Source organism: Saccopteryx leptura, chromosome 1 (assembly GCF_036850995.1).
Source record: "Saccopteryx leptura isolate mSacLep1 chromosome 1, mSacLep1_pri_phased_curated, whole genome shotgun sequence".
NCBI lineage: Eukaryota > Metazoa > Chordata > Mammalia > Chiroptera > Emballonuridae > Saccopteryx > Saccopteryx leptura.
Window position 1 is genome coordinate 54956843 of NC_089503.1, and position 24778 is coordinate 54981620.

Below are 24778 nucleotides of genomic sequence, written 5' to 3' on the forward strand. Positions count from 1 at the left end.
CAAGCACAGGGTTTTGAACCAGCAACCTCAGCATTTCCAGGTCAACGCTTTATCCACTGCGCCACCACAGGTCAGGCAGTCTTTGCACTTTTTAAAAATTTATCTTCATATTATTGATATTAGAGAAAGAGGAAGGGAGACAGAAAGAGAAGCAGAGACAGAGGGAGTTGGGTGGGGGGAGAAACAGCAGTTTGTTGTTCCATTTATTCATGCCATCATTGTTTGAATGTTGTGTGTGTCCTGACCTGGGATCGAACCCAAATTTGGCATGTAGGGAGAAAGCTCTCACTGACTGACACAGGCACAAAGCCTTCGTATTTCCCAGGGGCTCTGGTGAAGGCCTCCTATTGGTCTATAAATGTTCTGCTCTCTGCTACGCTCCAAAGAATTTTAACTTTCATTTTCACCTTGTCTTCAAGATCTTCTGTGGACTTCAAGCCTCTGGTTTGGAGAGGGAATCGTGATCATGTCTGCCCCTCAGGCTGGAACTCTAGAACAAGTGAATCGGCTTTTTACCCTGAAAGATTGTGGTGAGTTTCCTCTGTGCTCTGTGCAGTTTCTCAGGGGTAGTAGCCTGATAAGAACTCTGCCTTCTTTCATTCAGATGCTGGGGCAATGAAACACATCCTCCACCCCTTCAACCCAGTCAGCAGATCTAGGAGATTAATGTGAGATCACTGAGAGGGCTGCTAGATCTAATGGCTTCTGCGGGGCCTGAGCTAGGTGGCAGAAGTGGCTCCTGTCCCCATAGTGGGGCAGGGGTGATGCTCCTGGGAGGGCGCTGGGTGTGGGCACTCTCCAGTCAGCTCTGGCAGAGGGGCTGAAGCAGCAAGATGGGGCAGTACACCAAGTGGCTCTGACTGGTTACAGGCAGATGCAGCCCTGAGCTGGCAAGGTAGGGGGTGGTAGGCCAATGAACCTCCCACCCTCCCCATCTCCACCACCACATCTCTGTCTCCAGAAAAGGGTACTACTCCTTCACAGATGGTCTGAGGCACTTCTCTAACTTTTGCTTTTGTGCTGGTTCCTAGGGCATTTCCTATAAGTCCTTTAATTCCTGGGCATTAGGCTTTAAGACAGGAATCATAGGGGAACAAATAGAAGGTGACAAAAAATGATTTGACTTTGGATGGTGGGTATATAACGTAATAAATAGTTTAAATACTATAGAAATGTTTACCTAAAACCTCTGTACTCTTACTAATCAATGTCACCATGTTAAACCTAACTTTCTGAATAAGGATTTAAAAAAAGAGGAACCTCCGTTTCCCTAAACCCCTAAGGATCTCATGGGCAGTACATCAGGGTTAGGGAGCCTGATATGGGGCACTACCAAACAGGTCCTCAAGGATGGTCTGGGCATTTGTGATATCTCTGCAGTGCAGACACTACTCATGTTCCCACACCAATCTCCCTGCCTGCTGTGGACACTGGAGTCACTGGGCACCAGGTAGGGTGGATGTAAAGCCAGAAACCGCCATCGTGGCCATTCACATGCAGGTTCGCATTGGATTCAGACAGTCGGTAAAGAAACAGTGGAGCCAAAAACTGATAGGCCATAGTCTTTAATTCTAGCTTGCAACCGGCGGGCAAGTAAAAATATACACTCTGGGCTCCAAAACCCAGTCACATTCAGTGCTCACAAAGCTACTGATTTATCCGAGTTTCCTAGAATCAAAGGTTTCTAGCTCACCAGACTTATTCACCTCTGTTCCCCATCTCCTTCCTTATCCCAGATACAAACTCTACACAAACTGGCATCTCACTCAGCACTCTGCCATCTTGGCTGCTTCTCCTGGCCTACTCCACGTGGCCTTTCTCTGCTCTGCTCTCTAATGCTATTCCAGGAACCAAGAAGGCAAGTTCCCGTTCTACCCCTATTTTATAGTGTAGTTTCACAACCTCTAATTCAATCTACAAAATAGGGAAGTCTCTAATACAAAGTCACTTCTCTGAGGCATGATTGGATTGTACCACCCCACATCAAAAAGGGTGAGAAAGGCTCAATCCCAAAACCAAGCCCCAGGCTACAATGAACCTGCCTGCCCCCAACACACATTAATATCACCTGGGCGACGGCATCTTTAACAAAGTGAGCATAATACATTTTATCTGCCCAACAGTGGAGTTCCCTCCATGAGAGGGGGCTCAGGTTTCTCTGCACTTTCCTCTTCTGTGTCCTGGGCAGCAGCTGCTTTGACCTTATTTCCTTGAACCCCCATTGTGACAAAGTTCTGCAGCTTCAAGAATGCATACTCTGCTCCTCCCTCTTCTATAGGGTTGTATGGCCAGAGGCTGCTGCCATTGTGGCCATGCAGGTTCTCATTGCATTCAGGCAGACAGTAAAGAAACAGTGGCGCCAAAAAATGGTGGGCCATTCTGTATATTAAATTCTCATACTGGTGGACTAGCAAACAGCAGGGAAGATCGATTCCTCTCATTCAGAGCTCTCAGAGCCCTGGCGCATTCTTCCATTCCACAACAAGGAAAATCTTCTCCAGTGACTCCTGGAATGAAAGTTTCCCACCAGGCTCAGCTGAGCTCTTAAAGTCCCTCAGCTCTGGTTCCACATCTGCACTCCTTCTCTCCTGGTAAAACCCAGGCAGGAGAAAAAATGCCTTCTCCAGAAAACATTAGCAATATAATGGCCCCTCCCAGGCAGAAAGTTAATCCACAATTTGCAATCTGCTGCCCTGAGGACAAGCACCACAGCCTTTCACAGATTACATACACATGGCACTGCCCAGGCCAATGCAAAATATAAACCAGTAAAACAAACGCATTTTACAAACTGATTTGCCCAAGTAGGGTATTGATTAGTCTCAGGATGAACTGGATCTTGAATAGCATGAGAAATAATTGGTGGCCCTACACCCATGTTTAGACCATTCTGGAGTTATGAACACAGGTAGACCTCATTTAACATCTACCCCTGATACAATGACTAACTCTGATCTTGCTGTTCATCAAAACCTGATCTGGAACAGTCTCTGTAGCCAGGAGCTAACAGCTTATGGTCTCTGGGCTATTTTCCCAATTCCACACTGGATTCATCTAACATACCACCAAGCAAAGGCAAAGCTAACTCTTTCTCCCTCTTCTCTGATGATTAAACATGGCTAACTTTCTTTGCTTCTGGAAAAGAAGCCCTAAGTGTTAGACAATTGAAGAAGTGCCATGTGTCAGGGTCACTGCAGGCTCATGTGATACTAAAGGCCCAGTAGTTTTCTGTGCACCCAGCCGCAACGGCATTTTCAAACTCAGACAAGGTGGTGCATTTTTACAAACAAGCCACTTCCTTCACCCGAAACAGTTTTTCCTCTCTCGTATGCCATATTTCCTTTATCTTTGGTTCCATTCAACCTTTATATTTTTAAGTTGGACAACCTTTTATCTGACCATTCTTTGATTTCCCAACAACATGTATATGTCTCTAGCAGTGTTTTTAACATCAGCTTGTTTCTAATATATGGCTGATTATGTTACTGTTACTTTACAGGGGTGTCAGGGTCATAGTGGATTAAATGCTCCATTTAGACTCATAAGTATGTTGATGTGTATTAGTTTAGCTGTTAGCATGTTGTTGATCAAAAAAGTTTTTAATTATGATATATATGTTTGCTAGCTTATAGTTTGTATTGGGTGTGGGGGATAGGCTGTAAGCATGGAGGGTCGTTATAGCCTAAAGCTCAGTTTTAAGACTAAGCTTTTCCACACACCCTTAACTGTTGCATGATGTGGGTTGGTGCACTCTCATGAGGAATCCCAATTATGCCTCAGATAAGTGACTTTGTATCGGAGACTTCCTTGTTTGTATATTGGATTAAAGCTTTTGATTTCTACACTATAAGATGGGGCAGAGGACCCCATGCTGGGGGAGAGCAGAGAAAGGCCATGTGGAGGAGAAGAGAAGCAGCCAAGATGGTGAGGTGCTGAAGGAAAAGCCAGTTTGTCCAGAGTTTGTGCAGAGAGAAGGAGATCGGGCACAGAGGTGAATAAGGCTGTTGAGCTAGAAACCTTTGATTCTAGAAAACTCAGATAAGTCAGTGGCTTTGGGAGCAGTGAATGGAAAGGGAAGTGTTTTCCCACAGTGTGTATTTTTTCCCTGCCGGTTCAAGCTAGGATTTAAGCTAATAGTCCACCAGTTCTTGGCTCCATTGTTTCATTACCGTCTATCTGAATCAAATTCGAACCTGCATAGGCCAGGCGGCTGTAATGCTGGCCATGGCTACTGGCTTTACACATGTGATTCATAGTCATTAAAAATTAATGATCTTGACAAAAATTGGGAGACTATTTTCACAAGCTGATATTGATTTCCTCTGTGTTTCTATTTTTTCAGGTATGTTACGTGTGATCATAGGGATATGTTTATACTGCCTTCCTTCCACCATCCACATACATATACATCTGTCAAGCCAGCAGCCAGGGCTGCCATCACAGTTGCCTGGCCCATGCAGGTTCGCATTGGATTCGGTCAGTCGGTAAAGAAACAACGGAGCCAAAAACTGATGGGCCATCATCTTTAATCCAAGCTTGCACCCAGCGGGCAAGTAAAAACACACACTGGGCTCCAAAACCCACTCACATTCAGTGCTCACAAAGCTACTGACTTATCCGAGTTTCCTAGAATCAAAGGTTTCTAGCTCACCAGACTTATTCACCTCTGTTCCCCATCTCCTTCCTTCTCCCTGCACAAACACTGCACAAACTGGCTTCTCACTCAGCACTCCACCATCTTGGCTGCTTCTCCTGGCCTCCTCCACGTGGCCTTTCTCTGCTCTCCTCTCTGCTCTCTCTTCTCTAATGCTAATCTCAGGAACTAAGAGCAAGCTCCCGTTCTGCCCCTATTTTATAGTGTAGAAATCCAAACCTTTAATCCAATACACAAAATAGGTAAGTCTCTAATACAAAGTCACTTTCTGAGGCATGATAGGATTGTATCATCCCACATCAAAAAGGATGTGAAAGGCTTAGTCCTAAAACCAATCCCCAGGCTACAAGGATCCTGCCTGCCCACAGCCTGCCCCCAACACACATTAATATCACCTGGGTGATGGCCTACTCGTGGGCAGCGCCATCTTTAACAAAGTGAGCATAATATATTTTATCTGCCCAACATCTTTCGGCTCTTGTCAATGTCTTTGGCATATTTATGAGCCAATGCTAAATTTTATCATTTATAAACAAAGGTATCCCCAGAATCTCCTAAGTTACCTGTTAGTTTTTGATTAACTTTAAAGAGGTAGGAAAATGCTTCTGAAGAGGGACCTGAGTATATTAGGTTTATCCAGACTCCTTGTTTGAAAATAAATGATCTTTGAAAGTGACACACTGTTTTTGTGTACACATCTGATAAAAGATTTCCTCTTGCCACATACACAAGCACATTGCCACAGATTATGTCATGATAATAGCAATCATTTCAAACATACTAGAAATGAAGGCAATGGTTACAGAGTAAACTTGCAAATCAGAGCAGGTCTTTCTGATAAAGAAACCTGTAAGGAGAAGGTTATGGGTGAGAGCAAGTCCTACTAATAACAGGGCAGCATTGCATACTGAGAGAATAGCAGGTAGGAAAACCATGATGCAGAAGTGGTTCGGTGCTTTTACCTTTGAGGATGTGTTGCGCATGCGAAAGAAGCAGGAGAGAAGGTGGGTCACACAGGATCTTAGTAGAAAGGCCTAAGATCATTCTTTTGTTCAATAAGAGTAAAGGACAATAACAACCATTGCACAGAGGAAAATGAAATTTGTCATGTCAGATGAACTAAAAGTAATTAAAATGATTATAAAAAGTCTTATTTTCTATCAAGTAATCATGTCTTTTTTTGTCTTTCTATCTTTTCTTTTTGTCCTTCAATATTTGTTCTTTCCCTGCCCACAGTTAGTATTGATGTATGCCTACCTTTCTTACTCTGCCTTCTTTTAACCTTTTCTATGAAGCAGGAATCTGTGAGCAAAAGGAGCCTCAGATCAAGACAGATAGGAGCCGGAGAGCAGCTCTGATGGCTTCAGGAATCCTGGTGACCATAAAGGAGGAGGTGACCTGCCCCATCTGCCTGGAGCTCATGACAGAACCCCTGAGCCTGGGCTGTGGGCACAGCTTCTGCCAAACCTGCATCACTGCAAACAACAAGGACTCTGTGAATGGACAGGAAGAAGGGGGCAGCTGCCCTGTGTGCCGAATCAGTTACCACCCTGGGAGCCTGTGGCCTAATCGGCATATGGCCAACATAGTGGAGATGCTCAGGGAGGTCAAGCTGAGCCCAGAAGAGGAGCAAACGAGAGATCTCTGTGTGTGCCATGGAGAGAAACTCTTGCTCTTCTGTAAGGAGGATGGAAAGTTCATTTGCTGACTTTGTGAGCAGTCTCAAGAACACTGTGATCACCACACATTCCTCATGGAGGAGGTTGCCCAGGAGTACAAGGTAACAGATCAGGATGGGGGAAAGACAGGGCAGAAAATGGTACTTGATGGGAAATCTCCACTTTGCTTTTCATTCTAAATACCCTGCCACCAGAGCCCAGAGCCTGATCAGTATTCTTCCTATGCTCACCTTCCAGTACCTGAAGAACATTTCTCTGCATTCCACTTAATTACAACATGATGAGCAGAGTTTAAACCAGAAGCAGATATTTTTATATTTTGTGTTGATATTTGGAGTTTTGGTGCCCAAGCATAGTTGTCAGTTTCTCTTTGAACAGGAGGGGTAACTGGGCACCTGGATGGATTGGAACCTATGTTCTCATTACAGGATCATGCTTCTTCTTTTAAGACAAAGAGAATCAAACTTCTCAATATATCTTTTTTTTTTTTTTGTATATGGTGTGATAGTAATTTATTTATTTATTTCTATTAATTGAATTTATGTGGGTGATATTGTTTCACCCAACCACACAGAGTTCAAGTGTACAACTCGTTAAAACCCCTCTTGACAATGGCATGTTGACCTCTATCATCTGAGTCTTAAAAAAACTCATTCACTACTGTAGCTTTCCTTCAAGTTACAGATTCTCACAGTTGTTGTCATCTCTAATTTCTTTGGAGATCAGATTGATTTTTTCCCAATGCATCCTCTACACTGATGCGAGAAAGCCCATATCTGGACTCAGGTGTGATTTCTCTCTCCCAGGAGAAGCTCCGAGCAGCTCTGGACAAGCTGAGGACAGAGCAGCAGAATGCTGAGAAGTTGGGAGCTGACATCAGAGAGGAGAAAACTTCCTGGAAGGTAGGAGGAGACACTTCCTGAGGTAGTTAGACAAGAATCTGGGCAGGACCTTGGGTGTTAGTCACAAAGAGCTCCCTTCCTCTTTGTTCCCTGAGCTGATATGTCCAGAGTCATTGATTAGGCATTCTTTATCTTTTCTGTGATAGGAGTGGGGCTGAATATAAACATGCCACAAATATTTGTAGTTATGTTATTCTTATAGAGAATCTGGTGAGGATGGCTTGGCTAACAAATTCTTTGTTCATTTCTGTGAATATTTCAAGTCTTGAACGCTTCCAGAGGTCATAGCGCTATCCCTGGTGTTAATGTTAGAAAGAGGGTGGTGAGGGAGTCAGGAGTAATGCAGGGTGGCATGACTGTCCTGGGCAGCTGTATGATAGTCATGCTACACCCAGGTGTCTCATTTTGTTTCAGGGTTAGCCTCAATAATCCGGACTTTAGACCATGTTTTTTGTAATGTAATCAAGAGAAAATAATAAGAAAAGTCAGCTTCCCCAAGAATTGCTCTTCTGCTCCATCCCCCTGCCTTGTGAGAACTTCCAAATTAAATAATTCTTTTATTGGCTTCATCTCTGACTGATAGCATGAGTCCCTTTCTCTTTTTCTCTATTCTAAAGCATCACATACAAAGTGAGAGCCAATGTGTTCAGAAGTGTTTTCAAAAATTGAGAGGTATCCTGGACAATGAAGAGCAGATTGACCTGCAAAAGTTGGAGAAGGAGAAGGAAGAGATTCTCTGTGACCTGGAAGAGGAGGAGAGTGAGCTGGCCCAGCAGAGCCAGTTGGTGAGAGATCTCATGTCAGATCTGGAGCATCGGTTGCAGGGGTCAACAGTGGAGCTGTTGCAGGTAGGACTTGGGGAGAAGACTTAGCATCTGAACTTGAGAAATATAAAGACTAATGTTTTTTTTCTCTACTGTTCATTTATGCTGTTCCTGGTGACACTGAGGTTCTTTTGGTCTTGAAGTACCCTTCTCTGCATCTCTAATTACAGGAGTATTTGAAGGAATGAATTCCCATGGAAAATCTTGTGGGTTTTTTTTTTTTTGAGGCTTCTTTTTTTTTTTAAGACTTTATTTATTCATTTTAGAGAGGAGAGAAGGAGGGGAGAGAGAGAGAGAGAGAGAGAGAAAGAAGAGGGGAGAAGCAGGAAGCATCAACTCCCATATATGCCTTGACCAGGTAATCCCAGGGTTTTGAACTGGAGACCTCAGCATTCCAGGTCTACGCTTTATCCACTGCGCCACCACAGGTCAGGCGAAAATCTTGTTTTTATTAATGTATAAATTACAGCGCAAAATCTGAGAGAAGCTTCATTTTATCCAGTTATATTATATTATATTATATAGGGCTCCATATTTGTGTTTTAGTCTAGAACTGTTTTCAGATACCACTTCATACCCCAAGAGAGTTTTTTTTTTTATCATAAAATGAATTGAGATTTTTTTTTTTTACTGTTTCTATTTTTTTTTTAATAAACAACTGTGCAGGATTGGTATTTTCTTAGTTTAACTATTCAATATATTAACCAATCAAACCAATTTCATTCTGGGCGCTCCTTTTGGAAAGATTTAAAATACTTTCTTTCTTGTATTAGATTTTCTTAGTTTTTCTTTTTTTTTATTTTATATGTCACTTTTTGATAATGCACATTTTTAAAATATTTGTCCATTCTTAGTTGTCAGATATGTAAACATGAAAGGCATTATAATCCCCTTTAAAGTCTTTGATTTCTATTGTACTCACAGTAATGTTCTCTCTTTTTTTTTATGAATGATGATTTACTTTATTGGGGGTCAATTTAGGTATGATTGGTTAAATTTTCTGTTGTTTTTCTAAAACAAGGTTTTTTTTTTATTTATTTATTTTCCACCTTTCTATAGCATTAATTTCTGGTGTCAATTTTATAGTTTTCTCTGGGTGTATATATGTATATGCACATGCACTCACGAATGTGTGTGTATTGTTCAGCTTGCTGTTACTTTTCCTTCAGTGGAATTTAGACCACTGATTTTATACAATTAATTTTGTTATCATTTTAATGATATAAAAAATTAGTTTTAGTGTATTCTATGCTTTTTATTGTATTTTCAATCAGTTCTATTTATATTGAAATTTACTTTGTGATTTGTGCTTTTGTTAACCCTTAGAACATTTGAAACTATGTAAATTTACAAATAGTTGGTGACATTTTACGTATATTTTAAATTTAATTACTCAATCAGAAAGCATGTATTTTATCATTTTAGTCTTTTATATGTATTGACACTTAATTTATACCCTAAAATAGTCTATGCCCATTTTTTTATGAATTTGAAATAATGTGTATTGTGCATTAATTGAATGACAAGGTCTAGAAATGCCAGTTAGATTGATCTGATTTATAATATTGGTCATGTGTTCTATATTCTTGATCATTTTATTATTCATATTTTTGTTACATATCTTCTTTTCTTTTTTTTTTAAGTCAAATCCTTTTTTAAATTTTATTTATTTATTTATTTATTTTATTTATTTATTTTTTCTGAATTTGGAAATGGGGAGGCAGTCAGACAGGCTCCCACATGAGCCCGACCGGGATCCACCCAGCATGCCCAAGAGGGAGAGATGCTCTGCCCATCTGGGGCATTGCTCTGTTGTGACCAGAGCCATTCTAGCACTTCAGGCAGAGGCCATGGAGCCATCCTCAGCGCCCGGGCCATTTTTGCTCCAATGGAGCCTCAGCTGCGGAAGAGGAAGAGAGAGACAGAGAGGAAGGAGAGGTGGAAGGGTGGAGAAGCAGATGGGTGCTTCTCCTGTGTGCCCTGGCTGGGAATCGAACCTGGGACTCCTGCATGCCAGGCCGACGCTCTACCACTGAGCCAACTGGCCAGGGCTCTCTTCTTTTCTTAAGGCCTTTTAACATTTCTTGTAATACTGGTTTGGCAATGGTGAACTGGTTCAGCTTTTTCTTATCTGTGAAGCTCTTTATGTCTCCTTCCATTCTAAATAATTGTTTTGCTGGGTAGAGTAGCTAGGTTGTAGATACTTGCTTTTTATCACCTTGAATATTTCATGCTAATTCCTTCCATCTTCAGAGTTTTTATTGCAAATCAGTTAATAGTTTGTTGGAGCTCCCTTGTAGGTAACTAATTACTTTTCTCTTGCTCCTATTAATATTCTTTATTATTCTTCATTTCTTACTAGGTCCTTTTTATGCTTTATATCTTTTCTTATTATGTTTGCTATATCTCAGTGAGAAGGTTCTTGCTGAGATCATCTCAGTTTTCTCTAAGTTCAATGGGCATCCTGATAACCAGTGTTTAGAATTCTGTATCTGGTAGGTTGCTTCTTTCTTTTTGTTGTCATTTTTAAAAAAAAATTTGTCCTGATCTTCCATCTGCGACATGTTTCTTTTTCTCCTCATTTTGTTTTTCTCCCTATGTTGTTATGTTTATATTAATATATCTGCCATGTCTCCCAATCTAAGCAGAGTGGCTTTTGGGTGCAATTTCCCTGTTCACCAAACCAAGCACTTCAGAAATGTTCAAGTGTGGATTATGTGTTCTCTGCTGTTGTAGTTGAGCCTTGATTGCTGTTGACATGTTGGTGGATGGGATTGATCTTCTGGCTGAGTAGCTGTTTAGAATGGCATTAAATACAGTAAGCAAGCTATTATATGATGGCTTTCTTTATGAAAAATGATTCATTTTAACAGGGCTCTAGTGCTTGCTGGGTCCACCCTCTGTGTTTGTCATTTGTGGTGCAAATTGGAAGGTGCTCTGGAGTGTTTTGAACCTGGTCACCAAGTTTGTTGGTCCTGGGGCCTCTTGGTGTGTGCTAAGGTCAGACACTGCCTGTGTCTGGCCCAGCACCACCTGTTAGAAGCTACAAAGTGATCTGAGGTTGCTGGTTGTCCGTGTTGGGCTTGAAGGTGCATTGCAGAGGCTATCTTGTGTCCAAGATCAGCTGCCATTAGTGCAAGATAGGGCTCTTTTGCAACAGGTAAATTGTACCCTGAGGTCAGCCGCTGTTTGTGTATCATTTGTGGATATTTGAGAGACTCAAGAAAAACCATCAATTCAGGGTATTAAGTGAGCTGCTTATGTGGCTTAACCTCTGAAAGAGATTGGGACAGAGGCTTGAATTGGTTGTTGTGGGGTCTTAGAGAATCACCAGTATGGGGTAGGAATGGTGAATGGTGTTAGCCAGGTTAGTGGAGACTCAGATTTGGTGTTGTTCTGCCTCTGTAAGCTATGTATGTCTAGGGATCAACAAGGGAACAGTGGCAACTGCTGGTACATGAGTCCCTGAAAGATTCACTCCTTCAGCCTGTGATTCGAAGCCAGACAATTCATTTTCTTCAAATATGTTCCTGATGCTTTGCAAGCTTTGTGCGTTTTTTTGGAACTTAGCACAAGTCTTTGTGAGTGAGTGATTCTGTGGTAGGGCACTTTAAGAGATTGCCTGGGTCTATAGTAATCCCCCAGCTCACCTGGACTGAGTTCTAGTTGCTTTTCATTCTTCCAGGCATGGGTATTTTTGGCAGAGGAGGTTATTGTGGGGCTAGGACTCATCATTCTTTAGATGGAACTTCTGCAGCCAAGATATTTTCTCCATTTCTTAAACTCCACTCATGAGTGTGAGACCAGCCAATTTTGTTTCTTCCCTTCTTACCCATCTTTCAGGTGACTTCTTCTTTATATTAGTTTTAGGAGTTCTGTTCAGCTCATCCCAATGTTGTTCTCAAGAGGGGTTACTCTGTAATTTAGTTATGATTTTCACGTGAGTGTAGGAGGAGATGAACACAGCATTCATTTACTTATTTGATCATTTTCACCAGAACTCTTTTTACTTTGGCCGTATTTGTGTCTTTAAATCCAAAATGTTTCTTTTATATTTGGCATTAATTGAAATTGCTTTTTATTTAATTGTAAGATCTCTGCATTTTAATTGATGGAATAAGATCATAACATTTAATATAATTGTCAATGTAGCTCTACTAATTTGTGTTGTGTTCATTGTTTCTATATTTTGCCTGCAATTTTTATTGTTCTATTTCTTATTGTCTAGCTTTTTTTTTAGTTAAACAAAAATTTCCAGCAAAAGTTTTAAGTTCTACTATTCATTTATTTTGGTGGTGGTTTCTCTTTGCCTTATAATATGCATGCTATTATATCATGATCTACTTCAGATTAGTACTAAACTAATTGCAATAAAAATGTATGCCTGACACTAACATTGCTTTATATTATTCTAGCAATATCACAATGATATTTTAATAAGGGCACCTGATTCAATGGAGACCAATGCTTTGCAGGCCACATATTATTTGATATAATAAGGAAGACAAGTTCTCCTTTTTTTTTTTGCAACTTATATGAGGAGATTCATATTTTCATTATGAACTGAGCATATAGGCAATATAGAAGAAATAAATAATATTTGGAGAATGACATGACCAGATACCAGATCCTGATGACAATGTGTGAGCTTCAAACTTACTTTTTGATTAAAGTTACATCGGCTTGCAAATTTTCTTTCTTTACTTCATCAACTTTTAATTTTTTTGTCATATACACAGAAAGGCCCTAATACAGAGACCAAAGCAATTTTTTTGCATGTATAGATCCAGTGGTTGGTCTCCTTTTTATTGTCATAGAAGAAGTTAGTCTGAGATAAAGGAGGCTAAATATACTAGTACATATGTATTCAAACAAAAAATATGTGAGGATGAGAAATTTAATATTGCTAAAAATTGTTAGTGATGTGAATTAAACCAGCTTGGTGGAGATTGAAATGCAGATAAATATAGGACAGTGACTGAGTGGTATTGGTAACATGGACAAAGGGAAATAAGGGAGGAAAGAGTCTGGTTGGTGAAGGTACATGTAAGACATCCCAATTTATTGGATCTTGTGGGTTTCTTACTAGGGAATATATTAGCCTGTATTTAAGAAACAAATTTGAGTAAAAATAAGAACTCAGAATTTGCACAGGTAGGTATGTGTTAAATTTAGAGAGTGAGTGAGGTCATTTATTAATGGTGTATAGAGTGAGGGAAGACTTAAGACAAGCCTATATTAGCACATTTGTTTCTTGTCTCCTCAGCAGAGTCCTGTAAACTTCTTGAGGAATATGCTTATTTATTCATCCTTGATTCTCCCAAGCTGGCATAATATATTTTCAGTAATAGTTCATCACATTATATTTATGGTGAAAGAATGAAAAAATAAAGGATATCTTAAAACATCTCATGAGGATCTTTATAAACTTTAGGGGATAAATATTTTGAGCAACATTCTTTCCTCATAAATATGTCTTACTTCAAGGCACTATAAGCCTTATTCCAACATCACAGAGAGTCAGAATGTTTCTGCCTTTTTGGAAACTTGACAACTCACATGAATCTTCTGGAATGATTGACCTGAGTCTTTACATGTTGACTCTCACATTGGGAACGTCTCTATTCCCACCAAACCAGGGGATTGTGGGGACATGATGAAGCGTTCTAAGTTAGGAGGCCTTAACAATTTTTGACTCATATTTTCTCTTTTCTCCATAGGATGTGAATGGCATCATGGAAAGGTACATGTGGGAGACCAGAGATGGTCCATCTGTGCTATGAAAAGAGGCTTAAAGCCATTTAAGCTAACTGGAGGTTAATGAGAAAAAAGTATTACTCAGGGTTGGAAAATTTGGGTGTAGTTTTATCTTAAATTTCTGTTCATATATCATGGTTTGAGTGTTCTATAACTATTAAGAATGGGTCATTTTCTATGATAGGATATTTGGGTGGTGGAAGTTGCAGAGTTTGGGTCAGTAGCAGAATTAGGACTAAAATGTTACATCATCAGAATCCTATATTTTCATAAATTTTATTTACTCAGCATGCCTGTATATAACTCAGGAAACCTATTTCATAGCTACTTCATGTGTTATGGGTAATTGTGTCTTCTTTACCTTCAATCCAGAATTGAAGACAACATTTTTATATTTAAATTATGTTAAAATTTTATATAATTTTTATATTTATATATAGTTATATACATTTATATTTTGATATTAATATATTTATATTAATAATTTATAAAAATATGGTTATTTATATTATATTAATATTTATAATTTAAATTAAATTAAAAAGAAGAAACCAGCTCCTTCTATACAGTTCTTTTTATTTTCAAATAACAGTCTTCAGTTGCAAATAATGTTTTGGCCCTGGTGTAAACAATTGATACACTGTGAGTATGTACTTTTGAAGCCAGAATGAAAGGGCAGCACCCTTGTTTCTACATCTGTACACTGACTTCGCTGCATCAAGCTCTTTCAACTTGAAATTCAGACCTCTATTATTAGTATGGTGCTCACAGTATCTTCTTTTCCAAGTCACCAGTTTTTCCCTGAGAACATAAAATCTCAGGTGTTATTCTGCGGGTCTCGCTGTTGGGGAGTAGAATATAAAAGTCTTGGTCCTCTCCAGACAGAATTCTCACACTTGAAATATCACAGAAAACCAGGAAACAGGTTCTGCCACCTCACTTTTATGTATTATCCTTCCCCATTCATGCAGCAACTATCCGCACATTAATGTAAGAGACCAATTTTTTTTAAATGATATCTTATAATTTTATATAATTTCAGGAGGTAGACGAAAAGATTAGTTGTTATTTTAGAAGGAATAATCTGTTCTTTTGAGAGGCTAAGGCCTTTCTAAACTTACAAAATATTGACATATAAAGTGGGACATGAGCATGGTTCTGCTTGCTCACAATCAAGTATCTCCTTTCTCAGGCTAGTGCTTCAATGGGGTGAATAAATAGAAGTCAGTGGTTTAAGAGGGGTAAAAAGTCAGAGGTCTGGAGGTCAATTTTTCTCTCTTCTAGGAGTAATACCTTCACTCTGAAGAAGCCAAAACCTTTTAAGAAGAAAGAAAAGATAGTGTTCCAAGTTCCTGACCTGGGAGTGGTGCTGGAAGAGTTGAATGGTGAGGAATGCTAGGGCAAGAGGGTGGCTGCGGGATTCCTGTGCTGGTGGGATAAAGAGGGAGGAGGGCTCAGTCCCTAAGTGTGGACAGAGAAGACAAAGGAGGATGGATATTATGTGTGGAGGATATGGTCGTATTTAATGGGGGGTAGCCTGCTGTCTTGTTTTCTCTTTCTTTCATGCACTACCTCACATGGACCCCACTGTTTCCTCTAATCTGAAAAAAAAAAAGATTTTAATGCTGAATCCTCTGCTTATATTTAATATTATGGATTTTTTATCATTTCAGGGCTGACAGATATGCGTCACTACTGGGGTAAGCATATATCACAATATCGTGATATCACTCTGTCTTAATCTTCTTTCAGAATTTTACATTTTCTGCTGGGTCTCCTGTCTTGAGCCCCATGTTTTCTTTCCAGACACAAACACATACATCTTATATTTCTGTAGTGTTCTACCTCTCCCCAGAATCGAACTAAGTTCTTCCCTGTTCCCATTCACATTATTCTCAAGATTACTCTTAAAATGTCACAAATAAAAGTACCTCAAATTTCTTAACCAACCTTGTCATTTTTTCTACAGTTCACGTGACCCTGTGTCGTCCAATAAATCCTCAAACTGTTACCATTTCTGAGGATCAGCGAGAAGCAAGACATGTGTCAACATTGAATACAAATTATAATAATCAGACCAATGATTATCATAATTATGCTGTACTTGGCTCACCAATCATCCCATCAGGAAAACATTATTGGGAGGTAGATGTGTCACAGAAAAGTACCTGGGTCTTGGGAGTATATTGTGGACAAATCCCAAAATTATACCCTAGAGCAAGTGTTTTTTTACCAATTGTTTTTCCTCCACTGATCTACTCTAGATATCAACCAAAATATGGTGTTTGGGTCATAGGGTTAGAGAATCGATGTCAATATAAAGCTTTTGAAAATAAATCCAGCAATTGTCCCTGGAAAAGAACCCTTTCCTTGCCTGTTCGCCCCTGTCGTGTTGGCGTTTTCGTAGACTGTGAGGCGGGCACTGTATCATTTTTGAATATCACAAACCAGGGGAGTCTCATCTATAAATTCTCCTCATGTTCATTTTGTCAGAGAATGTATCCATTTTTCAATCTTATGACATGTCCTGGTCCTATGACACTGTGTTAGCAAGATCCACGTTCTTTTAAGAGCCTCCAGTCTTAGGTGCACATAAAGCACTGAGCGTAATTACCTACAGCATTCTCACCAACCTGTCCTTGCCGCGTCCCTTTTTTTCCATTTCTGCTTCCTTCATTCATCAATAGAGCAGAAAATTTGTCTCGTGTCATATTTTTCTTGACACCTTGTTTGTATTAATAGACTATCTTAATTCATCATTATATATAATATAAAGGATGATGACTAATGCCTCATAAGAAACACCAGTATGCAAGTGACATCTCCGCCAAAATTTTATAATCTCATTTCCTCTGCCACTGAGAAGAATAAGGAAAGCTTTTAAACTACTTTTATATAATATTCAAGACTTGGTATAGGAGTCGTTCACTGTAGAATGAATCTCCATGGATGTGTCAGTTTCCCCACGATGTTGGTTATGCCTCAAGGAGTGATCGAGAAAATATCATCAATGATATGTGCTAAGAGTGGGAGTTTTGTGTCCAGAGTGTCTGAATTCAAGTGCAGTCTCTCCCTATACATGCAGTGTAACCTTGAATAATACACTTGAATACAATTTACTTAAAATAGTCCAGGTGTGAAAAAGCACAGCATAGCTGTGTATCATTGTGAGAAGGAGAGTGTCATTAAGTATAAAACACGTGTCTCATATAGTAAACTTTTCCTCTGCTAATTACTGAAAAATATAAGCTGTGTATGTTTCTCATGAAATAGTTTTGTGCCTTTAGTGACACTATGATGGTTTTATTGGACTCTCATGATCCAGATCCCAGATACCTCTGTGCTGCTGTCAAGACCACCCTGCCAGTGATAGAAAAGCCTGTGTGTGTATTTGTGTGTGTTTGTGACAGTGAGAAATTTATTATAATTCTGGTTGGCTACATATTGGCCTTAATCAAATAATCTACATTTTATGGGATTCTATTTCTCATTTGTAAAAAAGTAATAATAAATGTTGCCTTATGTAGTATTATGAAAATTAAACAACAATATTTTCAGTAACTTCTGCAATTTCTAGCATATAAGGCATTATCAAGTTTACTGTCTATCAGTTTTTATTTTGCCTCTCAGTGTAACTGAAAAAATAATTTTAAGAATGCATATTTATATACTTTCAAAAATATAACCCTTGTTTTGTTTTAAGAAATAAAAGACTTGATGAAAAATATCAAACTTTCTTTAAACTTTAGCTAATTGTAAAGTAAGTATTTCTAGCTGCATAATATCCCTCCCCCCCATTTTTTGGAGTAATTCTAGTTAATGAAAAGTGAATTTAAATATTAGCTCTGTTTGTTCAGTTTTGAAAACTTATTCACAGTGATACAATAAGACTCAGAAGTACAATTGTGGAATTTCTTAACAACAGTGTAGGTAAGCATTTTCTTGCCCAAATCAGCCTTGTATTTACAGCAATCTGAAAGTTCTGAAGAAGATAAAGTAAGTGCCATTCTTCTTCCAATGAAATAGGAGGGGTATATTATCTGCAATGGATGTTCATTCAGGACTTGGTAGGATCCAGAGGCAGATTAAGATCAGATCAGGCTTCGGGCGCAGAAAAAATATTAGGCCCTTTAAACTTGGTGTGATTAGAAAATATGTAAAGTTGGGGTTGCGGGACACTTGAGAAGTTGGGGCCCAGGCTGCACGCCCAGTGCACACGCCGTTAAATTTGTTTCTGGTACTATTCCCATATATTTTTCCATTTTAATTTCCCATTTTTTCCCAATCACTTTCAGTGCTATAAAGAAAAAGTTACAGTTTGGTCAAATATTGACTTCTCTCATTCTTGACTGTCCCCAGGAATTCCTACATTCCCTTTTTCGGAAGACTGAGAGAAAGAATTTTAAGGTGGTAATTTCCAGTATCTCTGTGTGGGTGCACACAATTGTATCTTAGCACTCATCCATAGAGATGGGGAAATTCATCTCTAAATTGTTCTTTTACCTCTGCCTTTCTGTCACCATGTTGCTACTGTGACTGAATCTCTGACTCACTAGGAATTAGCTGCACTATTATATGAGTGAAAAATGACTCTCCAAGGACATTCATGTCTTTCATTTACTGAAACACCCAACTAAGGATGAAGTATGTAATTACAAGGAAAGACCTGAACTTTTACATACAACAAAAAATCTTTGTATTGAGGGACATCTACTTATTAGCAGAGGCTGTGGGCCCCTTAAATGGAGCCCTCTCCTGAAAAGAATATGAAACTTTTAAGTTGCTATGAGTTATGTTTTCTCTTCTCATAAATTGACAGAGATAGTTTCCTGGGTAAAAAAGTCTTATGTGCATAACAAAGAATGTAAAGGACCTATATAATGAAAACTACAAAGCATTGTTAAGGGAAATTGAAAAAGATATAATGAGATGGTAGAATTTTCCTTGTTCTAGGATAAGCAGAATAAATATAATCAAGATGGCCATATTACCCAAAGCAATATACAAATTTAATGCAATTCCCATCAAAATTCCAATTACATTTTTTAAATAAATGGAACAAAAAAATCATCAGATTTATATAGAACTATAAAATACCCTGAATAGCCAAAACAATCCTAAAGAAAAAGAATGGATCTGGGTGCATTATAATACCTGACTTCAAACTATATTATAGAGCCACGACAATCAAAACAGCATGGTATTGGCAGAAAAATAAACACTCAGACCACTGGAACAGAATAGAAAGTCCAGTAATCAAACCACATATATATATGGTTAAATAATTTTTGATAAAGGGGCCAACAAAACACAATGGAGAAAAGAAAGCCTCTTCAACAAATGGTACTGGGAAAACTGGAAAGCTACATGCATAAGAATGAAACTTGACTACAGTTTGTCCCCTTGTACTAAAATTAATTCAAAATGGATCAAAGACCTAAATATAAGACCTGAAACAATAAAGTACATAGAAGAAGACATAGGTTCTAAACTCATGGACCTTGGTTTTAAAGAGCATTTTATGAATTTGACTCCAAGGCAAGGGAAGTGAAGGCAAAAATAAATCAAGGAGACTACATCAGACTAAGAAGTTTTTACTCAGCAAGAAAAACTGACAACAAAATAAACAGACAGCCAACTAAATGGGAAATGATATTTTTAAACAACATCTCAGATAAGGGCCCAATATCCAAAATATACAAAGAACTCATAAAACTCAACAACAAACAAACAAACAATCCAATAAAAAAATTGGAAGAGGACATGAACAGACACTTCTCCCAGGAAGAAATACAAATGGCCAACAGATATATGAAAAGATGCTCATCTTCTTTAGTTATTAGAGAAATGCAAATCAAAAGTGCAATGAGATACCACCTCACATCTATTAGATTAGCTATTAATAACAAGACAGGTAATAGCAAATGTTGGAAAGGCTGTGGAGGAAAAGGAACCCTCATTCACTGTTGGTGGGAATGTAAAGTAGTACAACCATTATTGAAGAAAGTATGGTGGTTCCTCAAAAAACTGAAAATAGAACTACTTTATGACCCAGCAATCCCTCTACTGGGCATATACCCCCAAAACTCAGAAACATTTATACATAAAGACACATGCAGCCCCATGTTCATTGCAGCGTTGTTCACAGTGGCCAGGACATGGAAACAACCAAAAAGCCCTTCAATAGAAGACTGGATAAAGAAGATGTGGCACATATACACTATGGAATACTACTCAGCCATAAGAAATGATGACATCGGATCATTTACAACAAAATGGCGGGATCTTGATAACATTATACAGAGTGAAATAAGTATATCAGAAAAAACCAAGAATTGAATTATTCCATATGTAGGTGGGACATAAAAATGAGACTAAGAGACATTTACAAGAGTGTCGTGGTTATGGGAGGGGGGAGGGAAGGAGGGAGAGGGGAAGGGAAAGGGGGAGGGGCACAAAGAAAACTAGATAGAGGATGACAGAGGACAATCTAACTTTGGGTGATGGGTATGCAACATAATTGATCGACAAAATAATCTGGACATGTTTTCTTTGAACGTATGTACCCTGATTTATTGATGTCATCCTAGTATAATTAATAAAAAACAAAATAAAACAAAAAAAAATAACAACTTACTATAGTTAAATCTATCTTTTTACTTATACTTTGGTTGCTCTGCTACCACCCACCATGAAGGCTGGAACGCCCCCTAGTGGGCGATGGGGACCAGGTTGATTACCACTGGTCTAGATCAAAATGTCAGTAGTGAAGAGGTTGAGAAGTCCTGGTCTAAAACAAGGAACTGTTTGAAAATTTTTCTAAATTTCCTATAAAGTGTTTACTTGTATATTTTTGAATTTTCTAGAACAAAGAAACAGTTGGTTTATAAAATTTGGTCCAGAGTTGAAACATGTATGAAACCATGTACGCTGGACAAAGAAGACATATGAAAGTTGTTTTTGATTTTTTTGTGTGTGTTTTTTTTGTTTGTTTTTCACAACTTATGAGATGGGAGGAAAAAAAAAGTCTGATGTGTACGAGGTTTAAATTTACTCTCCACAAATCCATTCCAGGGCTTTCTCTTCCACATGACCTCTGATCCCCTAAGTAGCAATAAAGCCTTCTTGTATTTTTGGGGCCCCTAGACTGTGTTGAGCTATCAGTAAAACAGATGTGTATCCACAGGGGGAGGTTTGGTTGGGCTCAAGATATTAGGAAATTTCAAATGGTAGAACCAACCAAAGTCAATATGTGGGTATGTAGAGCCATCACTCAATGGTGATTATAAGTTTCTTTATTTGGGGACCTGAGATCTTCATTAGAATAAATATATGGCCTATAGTCATTGTGAGGTCGTTTGTCAATGGGGAAAGGTCACATAAAAAACCAGGTCTGGAAACTTTGCCTGGAACTGCCACACTCATGCCCACCAAAAGAAACTTACCAGGAGCACTTTGAAAAAGAACGACTATGTGTCAGCCAATAAAATTTCAATATGTCATATCAACCCACCACCACCATACTCACAACGCTATAAATTATTCCTTATCCCTCCGGCAGGTGAGGCTGCATGACTTCTCTGGCCTGTCTCACGGACCAGAGAACTTGGCCCCAGATGTGTTCTGAATAAAGTTTTTGCTATTCCACACTTGGTGAATATACCCTTCTTTCTTCCTAGGCTGGGAAATACCTTACAGTCATCAATACAGGATCTCAGTGACCTTTCATTTACTTAAGGATTCTATGTAGTCTTTATCCTGACTGCTAATCTCTGTATGCTCCCCAAACATACGTCTGTTCTACACCTCAACACCCACAGCCTGGACTTCCCTCTGCTGTGTTACATACCCTCCAAGTTCTGCTAACTCATTGTCTCCTTAGGATGAGCTGTGGACGATCATTTTTCTTAGTGCTGTTTATTCACTAACACTGTACAGAATCATTTCTAGACCCTGTGATAGAAATATAATTAATAAGAGTGTGTGCATGTAGATAGGTGAATGGATGGATGGATAGATAGATGATATATAGATAGATAGATAGATAGATAGATAGATAGATAGATAGATAGATAGATAAAATAGATGACAGATCTTAAGGATTAAATTTACAGAATTATAAAAGTTGACAAGTTCAAAACCGTTAGGGCAGGTTGTGAGACTGGAGATCCAAAGAAGAACTTGTTAAAGCCTATGTCTGGAGGAAGAATTCCCTTTTCTGGGGTTCCTATGTCTTTTTTTTCTTAAGGCAATTAATTGATTGAATGAGTTCCACCCCCATATTGGAGAGCGATCTATTTAATTTAGTGTACTGGTTTAAGTACTAATCTCATCTAAAATATAATTTAATAGCAACATTGAGACAAGTACTTGAATAAAAATCTACATTCTGTGGCTTAGACAATTCCACATATAGAATTAATTCTCACAAACACTAAGTGTTCCTCCTGATCACAGAGTAAAGTGAAAATATTTATATCATACAGGAGATCCTTCTTCTACAATTAAACTTTGGCAACCTTCTAGACTAATATCTGCTCTCCCTTCCTTCTTTGTTTATGGTTTCATAGCCCCATTTACCTGGAGAATCTAGGAGAGCTCCTGAGCTGAGGCTTTGGCCAAAGTGCCATACGGAGTCCAGGTGGGAGAGTGAGCATCACTGTGTTACCACTATGTGCCACCATCTCTGACTGAACACCACCATCATTTCCGGTTTGACTGGTCATTAACATTTATTTGACTCAAAAAGACATAAGTTTCCAGGTCACTTGGTTTATCTGGGTGTACAGGACAGGAGACATGGAACTCAGCACTTCAACATTGGCTGCCTCAAGTGAGCTCTCAGTGATGACATTTACACTGGTACTTGAATTCTGTTATCAATATCATCTCTGCTTTTGAAGAAGCCTAACCCAGTATATGTGTATGAAACATCATAGATTATATAAGCCTAGAGCTACAAACAACTGATTACTTTGTGAAAGCCCATGAACAGAGCTTCAGGGCCTAAACAAGACACAGCTTTTTGTAAAAGTCTCAACCACCTTGTAAAAATTGAAGTGTAAAGTTATTTACTAGCATCTGTGTTTCTTATAAAGCCCTCCTAGTCCAAATGCACTTTTTACTTCAGGTCATTTATATACTATTATAGGATTCTCTAAAAAAAATAAATAAAAAATAAAGTAAGAGAAAAGTGAGTCTACCCTATATTAATAAGAAGAAGGAGACCATGTTTAATGATAACACTTTGTTCTCAGATAGCTAATCTAACCACCAGTCTTTACAATTAGCCTCACCCTGTGTCTCACTTCCATCCCCTGCTCTCCATTTCCTTCATCTCCTTGCCCCGAGAGCTTCATTATCTCTATCCTGGTCACCTGTGTATCCATCCTACTCATCTTCCCAATTCCCCACTGGATCCATCAAACATACCACCACCTAAAGAGATAATTTCTTCTGCTCTTGGAAAAGAGGCCTTAAATGTTACATGATTGGGGAGGTGCCATGTGTCAGGGTCACTGCAGGCTCATGTGAGACCAAAGAGCCTAGCAGTTTTCTGCTCCCAGCCACACCAGCATTTTCAAACTCAGACAAGTCCGTGTGTCTTTAATGAACAGGTCACTTCCATTATGTAGTACGTGTTCTTCTCTCCCGTATGCCATATTTTCATCTCTTTGGTTTTCAGTTTAATTCTTTGGTTTTCAAGTTGTAATTGCTGGACAACCCTTTATCTGACCCCATTATCTGAATTCCCAAAACATGCATGTCTCTCTAGTAGTTTTTTTCACATCTTCTTGTTTGTAACATGTATATGGCTGATTATTTAATTTGCTTTCCAAGTTAAGTGCCAGAGTTAGTGTTTAAACTCTCTCTTTAGACTCATCATTGTGTTTATGTATATTAGTTTAGTTAGTATGAATTGTATAGTTAGTAAAATTTTATTGAATGATCTTGTATAAAATTGTGATACTTTTTCAACTGTGTTTCTTTTTTTTTTAATGTATGTGACTTGTGTGATCCTGTGATGTATTCCTACTATCTCTCCTCTCACCACCCACATACATATACACATATTTAGGCTCCTATCAATGTGTTTTGCATTATAAAGACCAATGTGAAATTTTATTATTTCTCATCACAGAAATTCTAAACCTTTTTAAGTTACTTGAATTGTCTTTCATTAACTCTGTAGGGTAGTAACAGAACATTGTAGGTTGTCCCTGTATGCATTGGGTTAATTTTTACCCTGTGTATTGAAGATAAATGACCTTTGTAAGTCACTATTTCTATGTACATTCTGAAAGGGTTTGCTCTTAACATGTACATGAACACATTTCACATATTATGTTATAATAATAGAAATAATTTCAAATATGCAGGACATAATAGCAATGCTTACAATGCAAATATGCAAATCAGAGAAGGTCTTTCTAATAAATGAAAATGTAAGAAGAAAGTCATCTGAAGGAGAGAGTTATCTGAAGGGCAGCATTGCATACTGAGAGAAGTGCAGGTATAACAACCCAGACACATAAGTGGCTTGGTGCTTTTTGAACTGAGGATGTGTTCTTGGCATGGGAATGCAGAAGCTGGAGCCGTGGTTGGCCACACAGAGTCTTGGTAGAAAGGCCTCAGCTCATCTTTCTGCTCAGTAAAAGTGAAGGACTGTAACAACTGTTACACAAAGAAAAATTAAATTTGTCATGTCACATGAATAAAAAGTATTTAAAATGGTTATGAAAAGTTTCTCTACCAGCCACTGAACTACTTTACTTATTTCTCTACCATTCCTTTTCTTGTCCTCCAATATTGGTTCTTGCCTTGTTCCTGATTTCTACACAGTTAATATCATTTTAAGCCTCTCTTTCTGTGCTTCCTCCCTTTTACCTTTCAAATCAAGCAGGAATTTGTAAGCATGAGGAAACTCACACCAGGACAGATAAAAGTTGGGTAGCCACTGTG

The 24778-nt window shown here is 38.7% G+C and overlaps 1 pseudogene; it reads left to right on the forward strand.

Moving 5' to 3' along the window:
• Positions 1-413: 413 nt before the first annotated feature.
• On the forward strand, positions 414-17508 carry LOC136394198 (tripartite motif-containing protein 5-like; annotated as a pseudogene).
• The last annotated feature ends 7270 nt before the right edge of the window (positions 17509-24778 follow it).